The 12,889-nt window shown below is 35.1% G+C and overlaps 1 protein-coding gene across 5 annotated transcripts in view; it reads right to left on the reverse strand.

The window, feature by feature from the left end:
- Macrod2 (mono-ADP ribosylhydrolase 2) overlaps positions 1-12,889 on the reverse strand; it is a 1,801,573-nt gene that overhangs the window by 1,685,056 nt on the left and 103,628 nt on the right. The window lies entirely within an intron of this gene.

The raw sequence follows: 12,889 nt of genomic DNA on the forward strand, positions 1-12,889 counted from the left end.
CTTGCCCATGTAATTGTAACCCCTCTGTACGGTATTTTCTCACACACACACACACACACACACACACACACACACACACACAAAGAATAAATAGCTATACTAAGCTCAGTAGAATCTGTGGAAACAACTCTATATGCAAATAGAAATTATAACAATGCTGAGCTTCTTCATTTTCAGGATTATTGTAAAGCCCTTAAAACAGTGTCCAGGACCCAGTTAGTGCTCTATAAATATTTACCATTAGCTCCACAAGAAAAACAGTAAGTTTGTGCCAGGTTAAATATAGGCCAAACTTGACTCTTTTTTTCCTGCAATACAGAGGAAAATGATAAAATATTCACAAAAGATTCACTAAAACTGGAACAAAATGAAATAAAAGTTTGAATCTGAGAGGTTTTCAGATAATTTTTTAAGGTCTTAGATTTAAATGTTGTCTTTGTCATAGTATGTGATCCAGTAGGGACTACCTTTCTAGTTTAAACTGAGCAGATTCCCACCTGTTCATAAGAGTTCATACAATCTTTCCAAAAATCAAAAGCTAGATTTTAGAGATCTTTTGTGGTTGTACTAAAATCCATTTTTAAAAAGAAAGAGGAAAGTATTTAAGAAATTCAAATACAAGGTTTCTCCTCGCCGCAATCCCAGGGTTTGAGTCTCTCCACAAATATGACTATGTAGCTCACTATGAAACTTCTCTACAAGTTTCTCTCTCTTTGCAAGTCACTTGGTTCTGCTCTTACTTACCATCTGGTTACATCAGAACTTCCTTGGCCACACCCTAATGTCAGTCAATGAACTGTAGAAAAGCCTTCAAAAAGGTCATGGAAGTAGTAGCAAATCTCCAAAGACAGCTACTATAAATTACCCAGCAGTAACCCTGTCATCAATTTTGCCATTCTAAAGAGCAATAAATGTCAATTATGTTTGGCCGAATATGCATTTCCTTGATTTGTGAATATTTTCATACTTGAGGACCATTTTTTTTCTCTTTTTGGTGAATAGTCAATGTCTTGTCTCTTCTTTTTCTATAGACTATTTCATCTTTAAGTTCTATACTGCTTTTTGTTTTAGGGTGTTTCTGTTTGTTTGCTTTGTTTTTTATGTGTGGTAAATCAAACCCAAGAACCTACTGAATACTATAGAACATAATGGTAACTGCCTGTTACTTTTCTTGAACCATTTGGGTAGATGATAGGGACAAATAAATTGCAAAGAAAAGAAATTCTAAATGACAGGAGTTTGCTGTTTGATTTTACACAAGCAAAAATTAAAAATGAAGTTTCATAAATGAGTTTCTATTCTAAAACTGACATTTTAGCAACTCTAGAGAGCATGTTGTACTTTATCTGTAGATTTTATCAGGACAGGTCATCACCTTGATTGCATAAATACACTATTAGTAAAACTAAGTAGCTAAAAGTCACACACATTTACTTCAAACCCTTTTCCCATCTGTTGCATGGGTTTTATGCATTTAAATTATTTGGGAGATTTTCAGGAGCACTAAATTTTTTAAATGCCTTCTGCCACCAGATCTGCAAACTCAAAATCTAATGATTCAGAGTAATCTCTCTAATAAACTAGGGAGAAGGACAAACTTGAGTTTGATTGATTCTGGACTTCATACTTTAGGTGCTAGCATTGAGGAATTATAATCAACTAAATTTAAAATCTGGTGGCTATCCGGCAGTGATATTTACTAGAGACAAGCCTCCAGATTCTCTCCTGACCTTAGAAGATATTTGTATTTGTTTACTGTTCAGTGTAAATAAGCAATTCATAAAAATTGGAGTTATACAATAAAACCTGATTTCCTGTGTAGACATTAATTTGATAATTACATTCCCAGTGCCCAAACCCTAGAAACTAACAAATATCTCCATGTTAAAGGTCTCCATGTTAAAGTTCACACACATGGTTCAGGGGAGAATTTTAACCTATAACCCAGTATCCCTATGCCTGACTTTAGCACAATTCAAACAGCAGATATTAATATCTCAGCAGATATTAATAATAAAAATCAAACACGAAAGAAAATAATTTAACAAATGCAGAAATAGTACTCTAGGATACTATGTTAAAAATGAACTACACAACTTGTGAGTGAGATGGGAGAGAAAAACTGGGAGAGAGCAAGGGAAGGCTTGACATTGTCCAAAACCAAATGAATTCTTTACCTGACTTATATAAATGCAAGCCCCTGTATGATAACAATACAGAAGAAAATTGCCATAAATTTGGGATTTATTAGAAGAGTCTAGTCACCTAGAAACAGAACATGGTACAACTCTAGCCCCTGTACTTTTTCTAATGGAAAGAGAATGTTCAGTTTCAGTCTCTTTGGCATTCCTATCTCACCTAAAGAGGAAGGAAATAGAAGCACTTGTAATCGTCAAAGGCCAGGGAAACTGGCTCATATAAGAAATGTCCCCTAATTATAGGAGAACAGAACCTTTATTCCTCTCCCCACACTTTATTGCCACATTAGTAAGGTCCCTGTACGAGAGGAGTGAATCATGAGAGGATATAGCAGGCCATTGGTCCAAGTTAGGGGCACATAGAAGGGGCTGGGCTGGCTGGGCGCTGGTGGCCACACTTGTAGTTCTAGCTACTCAAGAAGCTGAGATCTGACAAGTACAGTTCTTTTTTTTTTCTTTTTCTTTTTTTTTTGTCGGTCGTGGGGCCTGAACTCTGGGCCTGGGCGCTGTCCCTCGGCTCTTCAGCCCAAGGCTAGCGCTCTACCACTTGAGCCAGAGCGCCACTTCCGGCTTTTTCTGATTATGTGGTGCTGAAAAATCAAATCCAGGGCCTCATGCATGTGAGGCAAGCACTCTACCACTGAGCCACCTTCCCAGCCCCTGACAAATGAAGTTCCAAGCCAGTCCTGTAAGTTAAGTTTGTGAAAGTCTTATCTCTAATTAAACACAAAAAGCCCCTGGGTGAAGGTAAGGCTCAAGTGTTAGAGCATTAGCCTTGAGCATTAAAGCCCACGACTGCACCCAGGCCCAGAGTTCAAGCCCCAGAAATGGCAAAAAACAAAAAACAAAAACAAAAAAAAACCATAGGTCTCAACAATTCCACTTCAAAGCCTATTTATCCAAAAGAAGTAAAAATGGAATCTCAGAAATGTTTGCACATTCATGCTCAAAGTAACACTATTCATCACAGAAAAAAAAGACACAGAAGCAACACAAATGGCGGTCAATGGATGGCCATATGAACAAAATATACATTTATAGCAATTGAATGATACAGCAGAAGAAATTATGCCAATTGAAATGACAAATATTATTTGATTCTACTTTTATGGATTATCTAGAATAGTGGAATTTATAGACATTGAAGAAAATTGTAGTTGCGAGAGGCTGTAGAGAGAGGAAAATGAGGAACTATTCTTCAATGCGTTCATATGCTTAAAAATTCCAGGAAGTCGGTACTCAAAAGGTCTGAGGTGGGGGGTCTAGGGAAAGGAGTAGACCAATGAAAATGAGAAGAGGGGGAGAATACAGTCAAGAATCCAATGTGCATCCTACAAAATTAAGAAGCATGAGGGAAGGGACGCGTAGGGGAGGAATGAATGAGGCTGTTGAAAGGGGTGACATCAATCAAGATCTATTGTATTCATAAACTGCTTTGTTAAATGGCAAGCTTTTATACAATTACTTAAAGATAATAAAAATATCATAGAAATTGGCTTCATGCAATGTGAATATTCTTGCAACTGAATTATACACTTAGAAATAGTAGATAGTAAATTTTATGTTACATATTTTAACCATAACTTAAACTTATTTAAAACATGCACACAAATGTTCATAGAAGCTTTATAATTGCCAAAGGCAGAAGCAATCAATAATTCTTTTAATAGGTAAACCAATAAAGTATAGTATATTCAAACAATGGAGTTATTAGTATTATAAAAACAAAGTGGGCTGGGAAGGTAGCTCAGTGGTAGAGTGCTTGCCTTGTATGCATGAGGCCCTAGATTCGATTCCTCAGCATCTCATAAGCAGAAAAAGCCAAGAGTGTTGCTGTGGCTCAAGTGGCAGGCTCAAGTGGCTAGCCTTAAGCTGAAGAGCTGAGGGACAGCGCCTAGGCCCAGAGTTCAGGCTCCACGACCAACAAAAAAAAAAAAAAAAGAGAAAAAAAAGGAGTTATCAGGGATGCCTGTAATTCCAGTAATCAGGAAGGTGATCCAGGAGGATCATTAGTTTAAGGTCAGTCAGTCTAAGCCACATAATAAGTTCAAAGCAAGTCTGATTACATAGTGAGATCCTGAAACAACTTAGAGAAACCTTAAATGGGTACTTCTTAGTAAAGTAAGCCAGTCTGAAAAGACTACTATACATCATCTGACACAACTCTATGGCATTACAGAAATGACAAATTATAAAGGTAATTGAAAAAATAACTATTTGCCAAGGGTTAGGTAAGGGAAAGAGTCAAGGATGAAGAGGTAAAGTACGGGAGACTTCTAAGGTATTAAAACTATTATACATGATACTACAGTGGTGAATGTGTAACAACATACATTTGGCAAAGCTCATAGAAATATACAGCAAAAGAACAGGCCCTACTCTGAACTATGAGCTTTAGCTCATAATATATTAGTATCAATTCATTAACTGTAACAAACAAATCACAGGAATCCCAGACATTAATAATATAAAAAACAAAGTATGGTTATGTATGTGAGATTATGTATATGTGCTCAATTTTTCTATAAATTTAAAACTTCTCTAAAAATAAAGAGCATTAATTTAAGAAGAAATACTATTCTTTTCATTTTAATTCCTTCCTTTTTGTGAATGTGTTGGTTAAGATAAGCTCTCATTACAGCCTCAAACTTGTAATATTCCCAAGAACCTGCTTAGTTCTCAAGTGTTAAGGTTACAGACATGCCCCACTATGCCAAACTCAGAATCCTCCTTGTTTTAATCCTATAACTTAATAATAGAAATAATTAGAAATAATAATAGCATCTCTTTTGCCTTCACTTCATTCTCTCATTCATTAATTCAATATTCAAATATTTATAATATTTGCACACTAAGGTCATCTATTCATAATTTGAAAAATAGCTTCCAAGCTGGGCACCAGTGGCTCACACCTGTAATCCTAGCTACTCAGGAGGCTGACATCTGAGGATCATGGTTCAAAGCTAGCCCAGGCAGAAAAGTCGATGAGACTCTGATCTCCAATAAACCACTAGAAAACCAGAAGTGGCACTGTGGCTCAAGAGGTAGAGCGCTCACCTTGAGCTGAAGAGCACAGGGACAGCGCCCAGGCCCAGAGTTCAAGCCCCACAACCAACAAAAAAGAAAAGAAAAGAAAAGAAAATAGCTTCCTTAATGCCATATTCATTTACTTTTGGAAAATTTCATTCCAATATTTTCATATTTACAGGCTATAAATGATTTGTTATACAAGCTTAATATCATAATAAATTAGTTCAGAAACTTTTTTCATGGAGACAGAAAAAAATTAATCATTAGCATATGTACCACTGAGCCCACCCAATTATAGTTCAATATGTATTTATCATACCATCTATAGTATTATAAGAGTGAGACAGTGTTAACAGCTCACAAGACCTATTCTTGGCACACAGGTGAATTTTAATAAAGTTGTCAATGTTTCTTGAGTTAATACTTTTTAAATACATAGAAAAATATTTTTAAATGCATAATTCAAAAAAGGTAAAACTCAATGAAAACTTAAATATGATTATGGACTATGCCTTCATAGTATAAAAAGGTTTTAAATATTTAGATATATTTGCTTTGTTTTTAAGGTTACTTTTAAAAATGTTACAGTTAGCTTCAAAGGAAATATATATAATTATATGGAAAAATAGGAATACTGGAAATAAATGATTCAGTACAAAAAAAAAGAAAATGTGAATGACTAGTTGCTAAATCCATGGTAAGTGTTACAGGAAATCTGAGAAGGTTTCAAAAGAAACAAATCTGTGGGCTGGAATGGAGTAATTTCATGAAAGAAAACTGAGTTCTTGAAGGAGTATGGGAAAACTGAAAAAAAAATGAAGATGAGGAAGAACACATGAACTGACTTGTTTAGCTTGAGTGGTTGATTTCAGAAGCTGAAGGACTAGTGTCAACACCAGAAATGCAAGGTGGGGCAAAGTTAAAAGACCTTAAATTCCAGGCTAATGACTTTATGTGTGTGTGTGTGTGTGTGTGTGTGTGTGTGTGTGTGTGTGTGTGTGTGTGTGTGTGTGTGTGTGTGTGTGTGTGTGTGTGTGTGTGTGTGTGTGTGTGTGTGTGTGTGTGTGTGTGTGTGTGTGTGTGTGTGTGTGTGTGTGTGTGTGTGTGTCCCTGAAAGTTTTCTAGGAGAAAGCAATGTACTTAAGTAAACAGTTGTATGCAGGTCACACTGGAGAGGAAGTCAGAGAGATAGACAGTTAAGTTCCTGTGAGAAAATGTCTTAAGCAGTGATCAAGTAAGTAAACTGGAAAGAAAATGAAAACAGAAAGAATACAAAAGCCAGTCTCTCCACTCCAAGAAAGGAGAAAGAAAGGAAAGGAAAAGAGACGAAGAAGAAAAGAAAAGAATGGGAGGAAGATTAAGTCAAAGATGAGTTTAAGCTTTGAAAGCTAGAAAAGAAAAAAGATTAGAATGAAAATCTGGTTTCAGAAATGTCGACTTTGTTCTGCTCTAGAAATTTCCAAGTCAAAGTATACATTAAATAATCTGATAATACTGGAATTAGAATTCACTTGCAAGATTAAAATTAAAAAAGTAATATTCTGAAATTAGCTTCACAGAAGTTATTTGTCACCCTGAAAACTAAATGCTATTCTCCAAAAGAAAAACTATCCATAAGCAGATAATAATGGAAGGTCAACTGAAATTTTGAAAGCCTATTCTTAAGCACAGATGAAGAAACAAGTAAAGCATATGGGTGTGTATACTTATCCACAAATGTGTACACATATGCACAAACACACAAATGTACAGAATGAATAATCAAAGAGGAAAGAACAATTATGGAAACCAAGAAAAATATCTCTTCCCCTCCCATATTGAGAAAAATCTATCAGTGATTTTTAAAATCTGAGAGCCATCATAACACACTTGTCTTAAAAACATTAATTTAGTCTTTACAAAAGGTATTAGACCTCATGAGGCAACTGATGATGATGATATTTTATCATTCACTTTTGCTCATTTACCATTGATGCATACAAATCAAAATGAAAGATAAACCAGATATCATCAATGCCTATACACAAGTGCAAGTATTTCTTTTTTTTTTGGGGGGGGTCCAGTCGTGGAGCCTGAACTCTGGGCCTGGGCACTGTCCCTCAGCTCTTCAGCTCAAGGCTAGCACCCTACAACTTGAGCCACAAGCGCCACTTCCGGCTTTTTTTTCTGCTTATGTGGTGCTGAGGAATCAAACTCAGGGCCTCATGCATGCAAGGCAAGTGCTCTACCACTGAGCTACCTTCCCAACCCTGAAGTGCAAGTATTTCTTACAAATAGGAGGACATAAATTTTCTTCTAAAAATCATGGGACAAGAACATCAGAGATTAGAGTCTAGAGGACAATGTCCTGGTGAGGACTTAAGCAATAGATAAAAGAAGCCTATTTGGTCAGACAGTATAACTGGCATAATAACATAGAATTTCCAATTTTCTCTCTGATAACTGAATTTTCCTGTTTATTTATATATATACTTATTTATTTCTGTAGTGTTGGAGTCTGAATTCAGAGATTCAGCCTTAATAGGCAGTAGCTGTAACATTTGAGCTATGCCTCAAGTGTTATAACTCTAGTTGTTTTGGATACAGGGCCTTGGTTTTTGCCCAGACCAACCTGGACCACTATCCTTCTATATTTTTACTTCCCACAATAACTGTAATCACAGCTGTAGGACACTATCATGTGCAGCTTTTTCTATTGAGATGAGGTCTCCTGAGTTTTACTTTTGTGGTTGGCCCAAAACCTCAATCCTTTCTATCAAAGCTTCCACAGCAGCTGGCATGGCAGGTGCACATCACTATTCTCAGCTATCAGTTAAGATGGGTTATTGCAAAACTTTTCTGGAATGGCCAAAATCTTCCCTATCTTAACATCCCAGGTAACTAGGAAACAGGCATGAGCAACCAGCACCAGGACACTGAAATATTTTCATCCATCCATCAATTTATCCACTCGTTTATTCTTCAAATTATTTAGTAGCCACTATGTATCAGGCATTAAAGAGACAGAAAAAAATCAGGATTCCTGGTATCCAGAGCATTACTGGACTTAGCCAAAAGATATTGGTATATTAGTATAGACAGGGATTAGACATCATTTGCCTAGTGATATGTAATCAATAATCAGTAAAAAATAAAATGCAAAGTAACATTTGTGAAAGAATTTAAGTCTACTACACCTTGTTCTAAGGAGTCCACAAAGACTCTTGTAGCATGAATAGGGAGCCTTATTTGCTCCTCTTTCATTTCTTCTAATCTATCCTTGTAGTTTAATTAACCTAAGTCTGGTAATCAAGCACCCTAAGTTCATCTAAGTACCAATTTCTTTTAAAAACTGGAGCATAGTGAAGTGCAAATTCATATTCTCCTAAAGTTAAATAGAATTAGGTGTCATTAGAAGCCTATGCATTAACAACTTTGGTAGTAAACTCCAAGTAATGTGTCAGATATCCAACTTCATGGAATTCAAGATTTAAAATCCCTCCAGATGGAAAACCATTTGCTCATGGAGAATTACATCAACTATTGCAAAGTACTTTCATTTATCCCAGCAGAAACCGTGTCTTACACAGTGTCTCTCAGAAGTTGGCAATTATCAAGTCCAGCAATCTGACAATACCCATTCTTAAAAAGAAAAAAATAGTTTCAGGAAAGCAAAAGTTATAGAAAGGTTAATTTTAGCTTGGATGGAAATTGCATAATGACTCACATAAAAAATAATCTAAAATACAAAAATATAAAGATATAGTAAAAAAAGAAAATAGATATGAACTGTAACTTAGAAATTTAGAAACCAAACATTTTAATGATTAGTTTAACTTGCCATTGATGGTGAAAATTGAAAGGGAACTAAAACTACAGGAATTCTGGCAACCATTTTATAAATAAAAATATCAGTGAGCAATATAAGTAAATATATGTATATTTATATATGTAAATATATGTACACATTTGTAAATAAAAATAAAAATATATTTAAAATGTAAGCCATACAAATTATAGAACCCTTAAATGAAATGTTTACTTTTTTGAGATGAGGTCTCTTTCCACTTCTCAGAATGGCCTCAAACTCCTAAACTCAATCCATACTACTGCCTCAGTCTCCTGAATAGTTGAAACTATAGAACTAGCCACTGCACCCAGCTTAGAACAAATTGTGAAGTCACTTAGCTATGTTGAGTCAATGATCTTCCAGTGATCCTCATTGCTACTATAGAAACATTAATAATTATGATTTAAAATATCATGTATTTTCATATTCATATATGGGCATATATATTTTTTTAATTAAGTAATGGTTCTCACTAAGACTTTCAAGTCAAAACTCTGTATTCTTATTCTAACATAAATTAGGAGATTTTTAACCATGACACATATGGTCAAAAGGCTTCCAAGAAATTTTCCCTTTTATCCATTAATGGGTGCTAGGGGGGGATACAAAAAAGAAAGGCTCTTAGTTCTCAACCTTAATTGGTTCATATTGTAGCAAAAGTGTCATGTAAATAAATAATTATAAGACTCGTGATAAATACTGAGATAGAGGCTTGTAGTTTTTTCAAAGATCACATCGAAATAAGTTATTATAGAAGCTCATGGCTCAACAGGAAGGTAAACAGTAACAACATCAAAGGCATGTGCAGTCCACCCTCCCAAGGAAAGGTTTAGCAGAGCTCACTGATAAAATTTTAAAAGGTATGACTAAATTACATACTAAATCTACCCTGACAGTTTCCATTTTCAGGGTCTATGGGATTTCAATTTGTTGCTGGTACTTTTATCATATAAACAGTTCTCATCCTGGAACAAAAGCTGGCCAGCACACTCATCAGGGGACTGAGAATAAGACCCATGTAACGTTTCAAGTCAATACTGATGACATCAGTCCAAAATCAGACACAACCAAGTCATCAGCACAGTAGGGAATGAAAAAGAGCCATTTACCTTTAAAAGCCGTTTAAATATTTAGTAGACCTAACACTATTAAGAAATAAGGTAGCATTAGTTCAAAGTCTTGGGAAACAAGCCTGTCCTTTCCTTTCAATACTTGTGCATTTAAAATATTCTTATTGCATTTAGAGTTCTTCACAGAGAAGGTGGCAAATCATTTCCTTAAACTGGCAAAAGACATTAAATTAGGAAGAAATGGAGAGGGGGGAGTAGCTCCTTTCCTTTTGATACTACATAAATATATCATTAAAATATTATCTCCTCTTGGCTATATGAATCAGATTTTAAATAACTATTACACATCAAAAGTCACATGAAGAACCTATCTTTTTCTCATTTTAACTCATTTACTTTATCTTTTCCCAATTATACAACATAGGTGAAACCTGACCACTTTCAATTTAACTATTTTAAGAGATATACATTCAGAAAACACTTACTGGTACATTTGATCATATCGATTCCTCTGAGGATCAATATAAAATGTTAATATTGCATGTATTCACATTGATTATGTCTGACAAAAATCTTAATATTCTCTTGGACCTGGACAGCCAGTAACCCTACCCTGCCAGCAGGATCACAGAAAAGCTGAAACCCTGGGCATATTTCCACTTCAAATTTCCCAGATGACTTTGAACACACTTATTTTGTTGAATTGTGCTAAGCAGCTAAAGTTACCTGTAATCCACTAGAAAGGCTTTCATTGATTTTTTTTCCATCTGAAAACTTTTCTCCCACTGTTTTCACTTGTCATTCAAGAAGACTGTTTTCTTGTCTAGTTATCATAATTTACCAGTAATGCAAGATCTGCAGTTAATCACTCTTCCTCTTTTTGTTCCTAGAACTTTCTTCTTAAATATTTTCTAAATTACCCAGAAAAATTCTATGCATATTATCTACTTTTTTCCTGATTATAACCTCAACAACCATTTCAATTAGGTCACAAAACTAAATTGATTAACCTCTATCTATACTGATATCCATACTTACAACTACCCGTTTATTCCAATTCTAACTTAAAGTCAAAGCAAATTAAATTGCTTTCTTAACCTGAAAGAACTGTCAATAAAAATGGGGAAATGTAAGCATACAATTATGGATAAAATGAATGATTATGGTAAAATTCAGAACTGCTTTTAATAATAGAAACACAAGAGTTGCCAAGATAATGTGTCAACACTCCACAGTATAAGAATCACTACAAGGACTAGTTAAAAGTAGATACTATCAAAAAAAGAAAGAACCATAAAAAATTGAAATAAAGTAGATACTATCAAAATAAATATATAAAGGACAAAAATTAGAATGAAAAAGTATTAAAAAGATCCAATCATTGTAGATAAATATGATGTATTCAAAACATTAAAAATGTCTATTGTCAACTGCAGCAGTACTGGGTGTGTTATCAACATAACAAAATGGTATTGTTTAGTTAATTGATTTAGAATAAAATTAAAACTGTAAGATTCAAAAAAAAATAAAACTACTTGTACTGATGTGATGGTTGACCTTGATTCTCACGTTGAGTGAATTAAGCACATAGATTTGTAAATTATACCTCTGAGTGTGTTAGTAAGGACATTTCCAGAGAACTAACAAAAATGTGGGCAGTACCATCCCACAAACTCAGGGCCATGATGTAATTAAAAGGGGGGAAAGCAAGAAAGCCCACTGCTGCAGGCGTTTTCTGTGTGATTCCTGGCCAGTTTGAGGGAGCTGTTTGGCTCCATGATGCCTGGCCTGCCATGATGGACTGAAATGTCTGAAACTTGAAGCCAAAATGAGTCAATCTTTCCTCCCCTAAGGATTCAGGTGGACCTGTTGCAACAATGCGAAGTACAAAATGTCATGTCAAAACCAACTTTACAATGTCGGTGTGGGGGGTGGGGAGGGGGGTATAATTGGGTGGGGGGAGGGGGGAGGCTGGGAAGGGAGGTGAAGGGTAAACAAAGGAGGAGGCTGCAATGCTTGGTAAGAAATGTATGCATTGTCCTGCCCATGTAATTGTAGCCCCTCTGTACAGTATGTTCTCAAATAAAATTAAATTAAATTAAAAAAAATCTTTCCTCCCCGAAGTTGTGTTCTAAGATAGTTTGTTACAACAATAAAAAATAATACTTAGAGCTAATATACCTCTGCAACATGGAAAAGTATACAGGACATTGGAGCCTAACACATGAAGGATTTAAACATAAACGTTACAGAAAGCAAAATCTATTACCAACTTAATTACCAAAGTAATCCAAAGCTACTATTCAAGAGAGTTAAGTTTTCTCATCTGGAATTAGCTTTTAAAATGACATTTCTCTTTTTAAAAATAATTATAAAATGTGCTAGATCATGGTGTATAAAGTTTATGAGTTCTATGCGCTTTGACAACACAGTTATTTCTTTCACATCGAGTGATATGTACATTTCTTTCCTTTTGCTAGTGTCAGCTGTTCCATGATAAAGACAATTTGCCTCATGAAGGTTAGAATGTGTTTGTGAAGAACAGACCTGAGGACCAATGGAACAGAATTGAAAACTCAGAAATGAACCCACAGACCTATAGCCACCTAATCTTCGATAAGGGAGCTAAAAAAAAATAGAATGGAAGAAAGACAGCCTCTTCAGTAAATGGTGCTGGAAAAATTGGTTAATCACCTGTAGAAAACTAAAGCTAGATCCTTATATATCTCCCTGCACCAGAATCAGCTCCAAGTAGATCAAAG

The sequence above is a fragment of the Dipodomys merriami genome, unplaced genomic scaffold (genome assembly GCF_024711535.1).
Source record: "Dipodomys merriami isolate MVZ:Mamm:240054 unplaced genomic scaffold, mDipMer1.0.p SCAF_7, whole genome shotgun sequence".
Classification (NCBI taxonomy): domain Eukaryota; kingdom Metazoa; phylum Chordata; class Mammalia; order Rodentia; family Heteromyidae; genus Dipodomys; species Dipodomys merriami.